The sequence below is a fragment of the Pinus tabuliformis genome, chromosome 1_2, assembly GCF_031772625.1.
Source record: "Pinus tabuliformis cultivar Carrire ecotype Pingquan chromosome 1_2, CPIR1, whole genome shotgun sequence".
In the NCBI taxonomy this organism is placed as follows: domain Eukaryota; kingdom Viridiplantae; phylum Streptophyta; class Pinopsida; order Pinales; family Pinaceae; genus Pinus; species Pinus tabuliformis.
In genome coordinates this window covers 1,048,384,709-1,048,398,417 of record NC_142298.1, presented here as the reverse complement: position 1 = coordinate 1,048,398,417, position 13,709 = coordinate 1,048,384,709, and positions in this window count along the sequence as shown.

Here is a 13,709-nt window from a genome sequence, read left to right as displayed (position 1 = left end):
GGTGATGCTAGAATGTCTTCATTGGAGATGATTTCATTCTCTAGTATTGCCTAGTTGTAAACGGAAGACTTCTGGTCGTTTATTTTCAAACCCATTTCTTGACTAAAGAGATCCAAGATGGACTTTAAATATATGGTGTGAGGAATTCCTCCATCTAAGAAGATAAGGATATCATCAATGAAGAGAGGGTGTGAGAGAGAAATTTGAGAGATAAGAACATCGTTGAAGTTGTCATTTCTTATTGCTTCAAATAAAAACCTGCTAAGACCTTTACATGAGTATAAGCATAATAAAAAATCATCAAAAATAGCATTCATGACATCATCCTTATGTATCCCACATGTTCATAAAGCATCATAATAAAATATTAATATTTTTGTCATAATGTATGTATATGCCCATATCTGAAATGTAAACAAACAAAGCCAAATTAGAATCCAATCATGATAATTTTGGATCCTTGTGTGAGCCAAAGACTTATCTCTTTTCATCACTCCTATGTCCTTCATCTACTTCAATATTCAAATCTAGAGGAAGAAATTCTCTTGCCCCCTCATCATCAATCCTAGGAGTACTGGTGTGAGAATGGTTTGAAGTGGCCTTAGTGGAACAAAAAATTAGTACAAGGATTACAAGTTTTTTCCTTTATTCATTTATAGAAGGGAAACCTGATGCTCTCGTATAGGGATGCTTAGCATTAGACATGGTAGATGGAATTTGAGGGATAGACACTGGTGGATGAATGTCATGATGAGAAGCAGAGGACTAGTTAACAATCCTAAAGGCTAGTATGGTGGTGTTGCACTCCCATCCATCATGATACTGGGGGTGATACTATGGAGGAGGATGAGGCTCAGGTATATCCATGATATTGGTGTGTGGTTGAGGAGAATTATGAGATACAAGTGGAGTAGGGGAAGGTCCTCCTCGATATAGGTGGCCAATCTCAGTCAATTGGTTGAAATCATATGAATTGAGATTAAAATGAATATATAATCTAATTATTTTGTTTCTATTTTCATGCCAAGTCACATTTATTCTTTTGCCTTGTCCCCTACAATTCCCTCAAGAACCCCTACTAAAGAAACTCATATATGCATAAATAATAGATTTAGTCATGATATCATACATTTTATTCACAGGATAGCTTTACCGGTTGTAACTTAAGTGGAGGGAACAACATGAACTGATTGAAACAGTATATGAACATGTTGATGGTGCTGGACCTGCCGACATGTCAGGGGATCTCCCCGGTAAGAAGTCCCAATTAGACCTTAGATCGTTTGGTGTAGGAGTCCCAGCTATAGGTCATATGGTAATGCCTTGACCTCGATTTTACACAGAGGCAAGTAAGATGTCCCTGATGGTAGTAAGGGTGTGATAGCTACGACAAGTCAAGGAAGGTGCATGAACAGTTCTAACACACGGAGGGTGAGGTGAGTGCGCCCCTTGGAAACTTGTGATAGCACGGAGTTAAGAAGGGAACACACAAGCAAAGATGCATTAAAACATGGAAGGAAAGTTAGCTAGCAATCCAAAGCTATGATTAAACCAACAACACATTTAAGAAAGATTCATACATACATACACAAAAATGGCTATACATACATGCGTAAGAAAACAGATACATATATCATTTAGAGTAAACAGATAGCTAAAATACAATACAACATATGCATGAAATGTGTTGGCTCTTGTTATATTAAGAAGTGTAAGTTCCAGTCATACAATACATTCATGTCCAACCACTAGTTCCGACAGCGGAACGTTACAACCACAACCACTTGCTCCTCCAAAGAGATATACTAGCTATGTGCAGTGGATAAGCTGAGGCTCGTTACAATACTGTCCAATCTTTCTCTAAGATACTCCTATCGGAAGCTTGGATGACCAAAATCCTATACAATGAGTTATGAGGGACTATTTATAGCAAAGGGTGGGGTGACCCTTGACATTCCTCTTTGTGACAGTTCATCTACCCTCATGACTCTTCATCTACTCTATGACTCTTACATCCAATCCAACTATCGACACTTGACTTACACTTGACAAGATGTTACATTACAATGCACATGTACCCATGTGAGATAAAATGGCTTAAGAAAGCCATACAAGACATCAATATGACTTAGACAATTGTTGGAAGACCAAATCTTCGACATCCTCATGGTGGTTGACAGTAGCGAACTGATAACAAGCTTGGTAGTCTGTGATGGTGTCTGTGTGCTCTAAGGTGACATCTTTCTAGAAGCGAACTCTTGCCTCCATAGCATCCAAGTACACTAATCGGGCTACTCTGTCCAACTCGCCTGAAAGCATGCACATCATTGTCTTGAGTGCTATCAGACTAGCAACATACGTGTGCATGGTGTCTGCACTAGTCACCAAGTTTGGGTTGGTGGTTATGCACATCAACTCGTCAAAGTGCGAGTCAAGCTCCAGTCGAACCTATGCCTTTGTCTTCGCCTGGGTGAGAGTCCCAATAGATGGGATCGCATGTGCGCGCACAATAACATCCGTACTCTTGAATACACGTGCATGGGAAGCCTGTAGACTAGTGATGAGTTGAGCTCTTCAAAGTTCTAGCTCTGACTCTGGATGCGTGCCTTCAGCTCGACCGCTCTGGGATTCATCATCTTAGGAGATTGTAGCGGGGCTCCCTTGTATCTCATTGTCCATGTTTACATGTAATCAATAGCAGCATGCACGTTCGACAAGATACGTGCTCTCCTAGCACATCACTACTTCCAATCGTGGAGATGGACAACTGCCTTATGCACGGTACCAAACTTGGAATACAACACCCGCATCACTGTGTCAAGGGACAATAATTCATCCAGTATTTCCTTCTTCAACTCTACTCGAGTGGATGCTGCAACCAATTCTCCTCCCTGCTTGGCCGTCTATAGCTTCTTAGTCATTTGATCGTTCTCAACTATCAGAAAGCGAACACTTGAGCTAGTGGCTATGATATATGCTTTGTAGCATCGGCCAATGCTGCTGGATGTTTGTGCATGTCAGACATGATCACTCATTCCTCAAACTCTATGTTGATACCCTTCGAATGAGATGTTGTGCATCCCTCCTTCTGGCTGATCTCCAAGGATCTTAGTGTCTCCTTGGTTGCTCGGGACTTGCTCCTCTTCTGGATGCGGTGAAGCTGGTGGGTCGACCTCTTGGTGGTGAGGCATGAGGTCAATGTCTTGCTCTAACTCCTATTGCTCCATATCCATATCCATCTCTTCAAGTGCTTTCTCTATCTCCTGAGCGAAGCCCTGCTCTTGCGATGGTTCACCTTGTCTACCTCATGCTAGTTGTTATGATGAGTCCACTACCTATACGGACGCAGTTTCATCTATTTGTACATGTTGTGGCCCCTACTGTACCTGTTCCTCCTGCGCTTCCTTCTCCTGTCTACACAGCTCCTGTTCCTTTCAGAGTTGCTCCTTCAACTCATGGAAATCCTTCTCTGTTTCCTCCATTCTACGTTTCTCTCTCTGCCTTTACACGTTTCGCTTATCGCGTCATTGCCTCTATAGCCATAGTTTATTTCTCCACAAGTGGATCTGCTCAAAACTTGCAGCGTTTCTCTTCCTCCATGTTGTCGACAATCTTCCTCTTGGCCTTGTCGCGCACTGGTATGTTTACCTCTGCTGTTGTTGCTGCAGGTGCTCTCTGGGATGCTACTTCATGTTGCTTTGCTAACCATTCCACAGCGAATCTGACCTGTTCATTGGGTCTTGAGAGGCTATAAAAATATATCCATGGATCTTCCTCCGCCCAATGACATGCCCCGTGGATCCAATTGAACTGTACTCTCACGCAGTGATCTTTCACAAGACAATGCGGGTCAGACGGATTGTAATTTCGGAGGTCGAATGGATATTTATTCATTTGTTCTGCTTCAACATCCGCATGCTTGAAACTTTGTATCTCATATAACCCGATCCACAACGGAAGAGTGGGCCAAGGTTCCTTCTTCTTCCGGTGTAGCCTAGCTCTCAATCCTGCCGAGATGTAATATGATACTTCCTGCATGACAAGTATGTCCAAGGAAAACTTCGATAGAACATGCGGAGGCTTCTCCGCACTATACATCCATATGAAGGTGTCGGACGGTGAGGCATACCAATCAGCTATGTCAATCAGTGCCTCCATTGCTGCTTTTGACATGCAGGGTGGATCCTATTTGAATATCATCTTTTAAATCGGGGTGAAAAAATGATCAGACAACTGTGTGATAACTCCTCTGAAGCTGCATTCGGACAACATCTTACAATAAGTGTTCACAGAGGTCTCCACCGAGGTCCATGCCCACTCCAAGCTCAGGAAATCCTGACGGGCACAGATTGCATCCAAGATGTAAGAGGATATGTAGATTTCTACTTGCATACCTTTGGGCGGCTATTGAGCCCTTGTTACATGTTCCTTCAGCTGATGGTCCAACATGTCAGACCAATTGCATGCTTTGCCTTCTCTGCCCAGTTGGTCTAATGCAATCACCCAACTCTGTGGGAAGGTTTCTGTGCTCTCTTATCCATACAGCTGACATGAAAATATGACCAAGTGTTGATACGCCTTATGCAATATCTTCGTCTTGTAGATCTAGTTGGGTGTCATCTTGAATTTAGCCGGCTCCTTCACCCAGTTCTTCAAGATTTCTCTGGAGTTGACATTGCTGCTAGGTATGCTGTAGGGAGTCTCCATGATGATCACAGGCTTCGACATATGATACATCTCATCATAATCCTGTGCCTTGAAGGTTGCAATCTCCGTCTCGCTGACACTGCTCAATGACATTTTATCAGGATCAGTGTGCAAGACGATCCAGTGAATCATGTTCGCGCAAGGGAATTCGGGATATCTACATACAATTTGGTACAAACTGGACTTGTGAATGTTCATGTAAAATTGGCAGTCTTCGAAGTATTCCCCAAATGTGCCTACAAATGCATCATTGACCTCTTACCATTTCAGCTTGATGTCCTTGTCTACAATCATCTTGGTGTCTTCATAGATCGACAGACTTGTAGACACTCACTCAACTGCTGCTCCAATTGCACTTCTGTCAGTGTTCTTTGATCTTGCTCTCTTGGAGGCCATTGATCCTGAACTGCTAAGAGGCAGATGAACACCTGCTAGATATGGAGACAGAGCGACATGCATGGCAAGAAATCTATTAGTGAAAATCAAAGCAAACTTGAGGAACGACATGACACATACCTGGGGATTCATTAGCAAGGGTTGCACAATTTTTCCTGGGAGGTTGGGATACTAGCTACCAGAACTACGCAAAAGGAAGTCTGGGCTATCTGGGGAGGCTGGCTGACTGCTGGAATTGTGCTATGTGTAATCTAGGCTGGCTTGCTGGCTGCTGCAACTGCGCAATGCGCAATTTCAGTTGGCAATGGTTGGAAGCCCAGTGACTGCATTGCACAATTTTTTGGGCCAGCAGTCACTGTCCCTCAGAATTGCATAATGCAAGACTGGAGGACAGTCACTAGGTAGAAATGTGCATTTCCTTAGAGGAAGAAAGAGCCTTCCCTCTCAGGATTGTGTAATGTTGTCTTGGTGAGGCAGAGTCCGGGCCAAGGTTGCCCAGACCCATTGACGGGCAACTGAAAGCAAATGTGAAAGTGAATGAATGACGATACTGAGTGTAGGTAGAAGTGATTAATCATGCATGTAAATAGTGAATGAAAGATTCAGAAAATGAAACAAGATGCATGTGGGTGAAGTGAGTCACCAAATCGGCGACCATTCGTGCAAAACAATTTCATGCATGTGACATGATTGAGATGCTAACAAAAACTGAAACAGTGCTAGTACAAGCTAGTATGCATGTAAATGACAGCAAGTGTTCACATAAATCAAGCACACAACACACACATACCAAAACACAAACAACAACAGAAATGCTGCAAAAGACAAGTTAAGCCAACTTACTCGTGAATAGCTAAGCTGGATGTGTCGACGAGTCATGGATGTGTTGTGGGATGTCAAAGCTCCAAGATCGATGTGAAGAAGTGAGTTCTGAAGCGTCGAATAAATAAGTTTGAGGCTCATGGCACGCATGCCACAAATCTAGGAAAAAGCGACACATAGAGGAAAAATTCTAAAACGATCTTTGCTTGTAACCTCAAGCTCCTAAAAGTAGCTCCCTAAAATCTAGGGATGTTTTTGCATGTTGCCTTTTGCTATTCCGACAAAAAGCAGCCCATGCATGAAAGTCAATATTCCTTGGTCTCGGGCGAAACCAATCAACCCAACTGGACATGCAACAATCTGCTCAGCTGAGGGGAAAAAATGTGCATTTCTGGGAGGGAGTTGGGTTGGCTGCCTAGAATATTTACGAAATTTTTGGGCAGTGCAGTTGACTACTGCCTAGGATTGCACAATTTTTGGGATGAGCAGTACTGCTAGGAGAAATTGCATAGTTTTTCCAGTGAAGCTTACCAGGTAGATTTGCGCAATTTTGGAGCCCAACAGGCTGTCATACATGATTGTGAAATTTATGGAGGGAAGGCTAGTTCCCCTCCAGAATTGCGCAATTTCTTGAGGGAGCTGCTCAGCCTGCGCCCAACCGAGTCCAGAGGAAGACCCTTTGAGGAGGATGAAACAAGCTATCATGCACAGGCTGGAAATCTACTAGAAAATCACTGAAGCTTGAGTACTTGACAAGGCAAGACACGTTGCTCAAGAAGGTTGGTAGGGAGGCTCCAAAATGAAGCTAAGGAAAAATTTTGGAGGGTGGTTGTAGCCTCTACAACACTTGGCGACACACTGGTAGAACTCCAGCTCTCCGAATGGACCTTTTTTGTGAAAATCAAGTCTAACACCGCCGAAATTATTGTTCAGTTCTCAGTTCGTCTTGGTTTCCACACTTGCTTGATTGTAAGATGTAGCATCTGCCAAGCTCTTGGTCGATTGACACACATTCCAATCCAAGTCAACACAGTTGTTTCGATTGGGTTTGAGGGGTATATTGGTGCACAAGAAGTATAGTTGTCAGAGTCTTAGTTTCATCTCTGGTGTTGCTCTGCTACCAACAGGCCTGGACAGTACCCTGGTGGAGTCATGCAGGAACATAAGCATCGCTCCGCTGCCAGCGAGCTTGGTCAATACCTCAGAAAAGTTATTTGCATCACCTCTCTGCACAGGAATACTTTCTCTTCTTTCGCCTTATTCATTTTTCATTTTTGAAATTTTTCACTTTTCATTTTTTTATTTTTCATTACTGTATATATCACTTATTCATTTTAGAGGCAGAAGAGGGATCCCGACTTATTGAGAGCAGAAAAGGTTTTTCCTTTAGAGAAGTAGTTTATTATATACCTTTGACGTGCTTGTTAAGGTTTTCCCCCTCACCTTACTCTACTTTATTGAGTTGCCAAGGGTTAACCCAAAAACAACCGACTAGAGTAGGTGACACTAGTTAGCGTGCAAGCATTGTGTTTTCACCAAGGGTCACTTCGAACAATATGTATTTTCCATGAATGTATCACAAGTTCTTCATGCAGAGGCAGGATGAAAGATAACCAAGTAGTGATAGTTGTATAAGGCGTCTTGTACTTTACCTAGCTTGTTTCAAGAGTCATACATGGTTTCATGTGAAACTAACCTACGAAAAAACAAGCAAACAAACAACAAAAAAAAGCAGAAGCAAAAGTAAATGCGAAAGAAAAGTAAGCAAGCAAACAAGCAAGAAGATAAACAAACAAAACAAAGCAAATAAGCAAACAAGCATGCAGGAAAACAAACTAAAATAAAACACTACTACTCCTAAGCTAACCATGCATGGGCCTAATCACATGGAGTGATATTTCCAATGAAGCAACCAGCACATTGGTTTACCCATGTTGGTGAAGGCTTGGTCCACAAGCAACCCGGTTGTGCGGACCAGCGAACAAGAAATATATAACAATGAAGACAAATACACTTCATGTTTAAAAGTGCCCACAAGACATAAGTGAGTGCAATCTGTGGACTTATCTCGATGTTGTACGACACTGCGTGCAGATATGAAGCATATGCACACTCTTGGCTGTGACATGCAAGCAAACAAAAGAAACAAAAACAACTTTTGTCGTGCATGTGTGCTTGCAATGTAAGATTCCTCCAATGCATGAGAGATGGGATCGTGTAGTTCGAGTGGATAAAGCATGATCTGCAGGGAAAATTTTAAGAACCCCCCCTAAATTTATATGTATAATAAATGGGCGAATCTCCATGGTATATAGGAAAAATGGAAGGCGATTTTATCAATAATATAATATGTATATATAATTTTTTGGCGAATCTCTCACTAGGCATGGCAAATATTTTACTCAATTATAAAATCTTGTAAGATTTTGGTAAGTCTTTCACTAAATAATAAAACTTTGTAAGGTCCTAGTGAATCTTAGCATTATGAACTCTTAGAGAATTTTTTGAAGAAGTATAAAACCATATATGACAAGAGCCACATGGTGGCAATATCACTGTTTTTTTCACATTTCCATGAAATGGAACTTGTTTATAAAATTATAAAAATGCCAACCAAGTCCCTTATAATATGCAGGTAAGCTTATAACAAAGTCTGATACATCTACTATGCTTGTCTTCATTCAAGTGTCATAGCTGCTATACTTAACACTGTGAATCACAACTCTCTCAGAACTCAACTCTATAGTGTAATTAGAAACTTTGGAAATTGAATCTGACAACTCTATAAAAAGGATTAGTGAAATAGAAGCTTTTGTGAATGAGCCCACTAATTATCACGGCTAAACAATCAATCTAGACTATGAAGTCTTCCATCTTGATCAAAATCGTGCTCACGATCAAGGGAGTGCGATCACCTAGCTTGACATAATGGCCATCATAGCTTCCAATAATCAACAACCACCTTGCAAGGACATCCTAGCTCATATCTCATGAATTTTATTCATCAATCTTAACTAATATAAATCTTATAAAGATAATATTAGAATCCTCTCCGGATTCATTGTTAATACAAGGGTGAAGGAAATTTTATAGCTCAAGGCACTAGCCAATACCAACTTTGGTATTTGTGACCCCTTTGTGGGGATGCACCTACCCTACCTCGTTGGGTTTCTGACTTGTAACATAGTTCAAGTATCACAAGACTTTCCAATCTTCCTACTCCATTAGACACACTTTATACGCTATACATAGTGAATGGAAAAGAAGCATTATAGAACACACAATTTCATAGAAGGAAGAAAAATCTTAGCCAGTTCAATATCAAAATCTTAACCACTGATTAATAAAGAATAACAAGTAGTGTAATGAATTGCTCCGAGTTATTTATTTACAAGCTATAAAGAATGTAGTGGAATGGAAAATATTACTTAGGCAACCCTTCAATATTTTCTACTAATATGTCTTAGCATGTACATATGAAATTAAGAGCATTGTTGAATACAAAGTTTCCTTTTCTCTTGCCTCCATTTTGACAAATCAGTGTGAAATCAGTGTCACTTTGAATCTCCTTTCCTGTGTGGATGTTTTGACAAATCAATGTGAAATCAAAGTCACTTTGAATTTCCTTTCCTGTGAGGGATCACATCCACAGTTGATTAGTAAAATATATTCTACTATATATTATGTTCTAGAAACTGACTGCAATCTACAGTGGAAACGAGACCTCAATTCTTATTCTGAATTTGAATATCTCAGGACAACATACGAGATAAAAATGCATATGACCTTAGTAGCTAGAAAACAATCACTCCATCATTACAAGACCACCTAGATTTTGGCACTTAATCTAAATAATGGCACTAGTTGTAGTACTTATTTGCATTAACACCATGGAAAAGCAACAAAAATGTTTCAAAGCACACTTACTCGAAAAGTTGTAACGTTATGAGAATATTTAATGATAGCATTTGAACCTCATAGCTATGGTGGGGAAACTAGGGAACCCAAATATTGGAAGATATCTCATACCAAATCTGAGAAAAAAATAAAAAAGGGAAAAAATCAAAATCTATAAATCAAGCAATGAATTGTTTACAAATCAAATACAATTCCTTTAACTAACAATTAAATTGTGGTGATATATTTAAATATTTAGTAAGAGGGTAACTTCAAACCATGGAATATTACCTTTGTCATTACTGTCATCCCTCAGTGATTGAGATTACAAATCAATACTTATGGAAAGATTGTAAGAAATTCTGTGTAACAGTAAAGTGTAACCTCTATTTGCAAGCAACAAAATCAAGACATTGTTACATCAAGAGCCATAATTGATACATAATCAATGAATCAAGTCCTTGTATGGCACAAGCTTGTTTCACAACCTCTATTTTCTCAATAACAAAATCAAGACATTGTATGTGGATATTGCCAAAAGGAAACTGTGTTCTAATTTGGAAGAGGATCTTATCAAAAGACATGGATTTATTCAAAGCTACAAATCCTAATGGGTTACTGAAAAATAAGTTGGAATATGGGATCATGATACTTAAATTGAAAAAATATGCTTTCCTTCTAGAAACATTACAGTTATACAATGTTTTTTGAAAGCATTAGAATTTTAAATTGGGCCTTTCTATCAAGACAAATTTTTATTAACAGAATGTACTTTCCTACCTGAAACGTTGTAGATATCCAAGAAAAACTTGAAAAGCATAAGAGAACTTAACATAATGTACTTTCTTTCCTTCCTTAACATTCTTAAAGAATTGAGGTTCCCCAAGTCATCAGGTAACTTTCGAAGGAAATGACAGTTAGTAATAGTCCAATTCACAACTGAAGATGTGTCACAAATATGAGGGGGCATCTCCTCCAAATCACAAATGTGCTCCAGGTTAAAATCTAGCGTTATTGGAGCTTGATTGGTTGTTATTAAACCCAGAGATTTTTCCATTCTTCACTAAAAGCTTAAAGATAGCTTTTCTAAGTTCTACATGAATTTACTATGCTCTTGAAGTGGGGGCACATGCAGGCTCTCCAAGTGAATAGTCTTAAACTAAGTGAAGATAAGGCCGATAGATCATTCAGTGTGGATCTCTTTAACCCATAATTGAATACTATGTCTCTCTTGAACCCATAATTGAATACTATTAGGACTTTCAAATTTTTCATGGAACTCAAAAATGTTGGAAGAAAGTATTTGCTTCCAAAAAGAGTAAAACTAAAGCCTCTACTTCAGGACAATTGATGTCACACCACTAACACTTCTCCATGGAATCTATATAGGTAAACCACAAATGCAAAATTCCATTAGAATATTGTGTTTATTGAATACACAAATGAAATCATTGCATTTCTTTAAAATATCTTTTGAAATCAAAATTACTGAAATTACATATCGATAACCTAGTGGGTGTAGGATAAAATTCACCCGTGTCATTCACAGAAAGCATGAGAAAAAACCTAATACTATATATAAAACCAAGAAAAATTCAAATTCATCACTTCTAGGGACCTCCTAACCACCCTGCCAATACACAAGTATGTTCCTGTTTGCAGTTAGAAAATTACCCAAATTACAATCTATTTACTCCAGCATATGTTGGAAAGTTATAGAAGGATGACTAGTGCAATCAATCCATTCCTTTTAGCCCTGGATTTTTTTTAGTTTAAAACAAAAGTATACAAATATAATTGTCCAATGTTTATGCTTTAACCATTCACCTTAAGATGTTTTTACAATATAATTTCCTAAGTCTATTTAATATCTTCATTATCGTAAAAACCAACCTATATCCATCTTAACTCCACATCTACCACTCTTAGAGGGATGAAATCTATTTATCCCTCTGAGCACTTGGTAGACCCAGAATTAAGATGGATCTAAGATGATAGAATTTCCCCTTTAAATAGTCTATGCTCACATGAATACCATGGGTTATCATAAACCTGGAGCTTAAAAATTGCTATTAGTAATTTATAAAAATTAATAAAATTAATAGTTGAATTTTATTTTATTTTTTATTTTAACCAAGCTAAAATGTTGAGCATACATTAAATTACAACATCCAATTTTCCCCTCGATCCACCAAGCCCCGAGAGGGATCAAATATTTTTTCACTCTATGCTAGTTGCATATCACGATATTTGATACCTCTTAGGGGTTAGTAGATCTAGAGTAAAGATGGATCTATGCTCGTTTAATTCCCACATTTAAATAGGCTACATTCCAGGTGAATACCATGGGTCAATACCATGTGCCATTTTGGTGAATACCATGGGTCAATACCATGTGCCATTTTTATTTTTATTAATACTAATATTAGGGTTAATAATGTTTTTTTGCATGGTATTAATAACAATCTAGTCCATGGTATTTGTCCCATAGTATTTTGCCCATAGGTTTCATCTAAATATAATGCATTTTTTGAGTGTTAGTAAATATAAGGTGACTTATGGAGTAAATATAAAAAAATGTTTTATTTGTTTACCATACCTCTTGTTTATTTATATTTTTATTAATTTACCATACCTCTTTTACAAATATGGTATTTGGCCCATAGGATTCACTAAAATAAAATCTCTTTCTTGAGCCTTCATAAATAGAATGAGGGTTATGGACTAAATATAAAAAGAGGTTTTATTTATTTACCATACGTCTAGTTTATTTATATTTTTATTTATTTACCATACCTTTTGAGTAAGTATAAAAAGACGTTTTATTTATTTACCATACCTCCACTTTACATATATTTTTATTTGTTTACACCCTTGCATGTATATAAGGTGACTTATGGAGTAAATATAAAAATGTTTTATTTATTTACCATACCTCTCATTTATTTATATTTTTATTAATTTACCATACCTTTTTTATAAATATGGTATTTGGCCCATATGATTCACTTAAATAAAACCTATTCTTGAAAATGGGCGAATGGATTCACTTAAATAAAACATATTCTTGAAAATAGGCGAATGGAAGGTTGTAACTCCTAGTTTCAAGGGCTAAATTTACCTTTTTTACCCTCTCCCTTAAAATAAGGTGGGCTATTTGAGGTGATTTGTAAAAATGTGCTATGATACAAAATATTCGCCCACTACAAATTTAAAACCCCTTAATTTCGCCAAAGGGCGAACCTTCGCCCCTAAAATTTTCTATGACGATCTGTGTGTGAGATTGATCTTCAATGCATACAGATGAGTGATGAGGAGGCTTGGGTGATTGAAAATTTTATTGATCGAAAGTGAAACCAATATCAGGATAGCGAGGGCCTGACATAACCATCAGCTCGAGCCGAAGTGTAGTGCCCACTCTAGTTTCCTGACCTTAATACGACATTATCCTAGACACTTTATTCTTCGAGGACCTCAGATTGAGGATCTGGACCCATGACACTATTATTAGCGATTGAGATATTCATGGTTGTGATGTTTATTAATGCTCTCCATTGATATTATGATAGCATGAATGGTTATGTAGCTTATCTATCAGTATTATGATGATTGCAATATTAAATAGTTAAGTTGGTTTCTATTTGAATTTATGATGAGGGTAGTAAAGAATATGTATGCGCTCTATTAAAAGCATAATGAGGATAAATTTGATGGATAGTTATATTTCTACGATGTTACGATGTTGATAGCTTAATGAATATGTATGTTTCCATTGATGATTATTGATGATAGCCATGAGGGATGTGTCCCCTATGTTACCTACTTCTTTTTCAGACTTACAATGGACAATGATGTGAATGACCAGGAATTGTTAATGAGGCTATTAT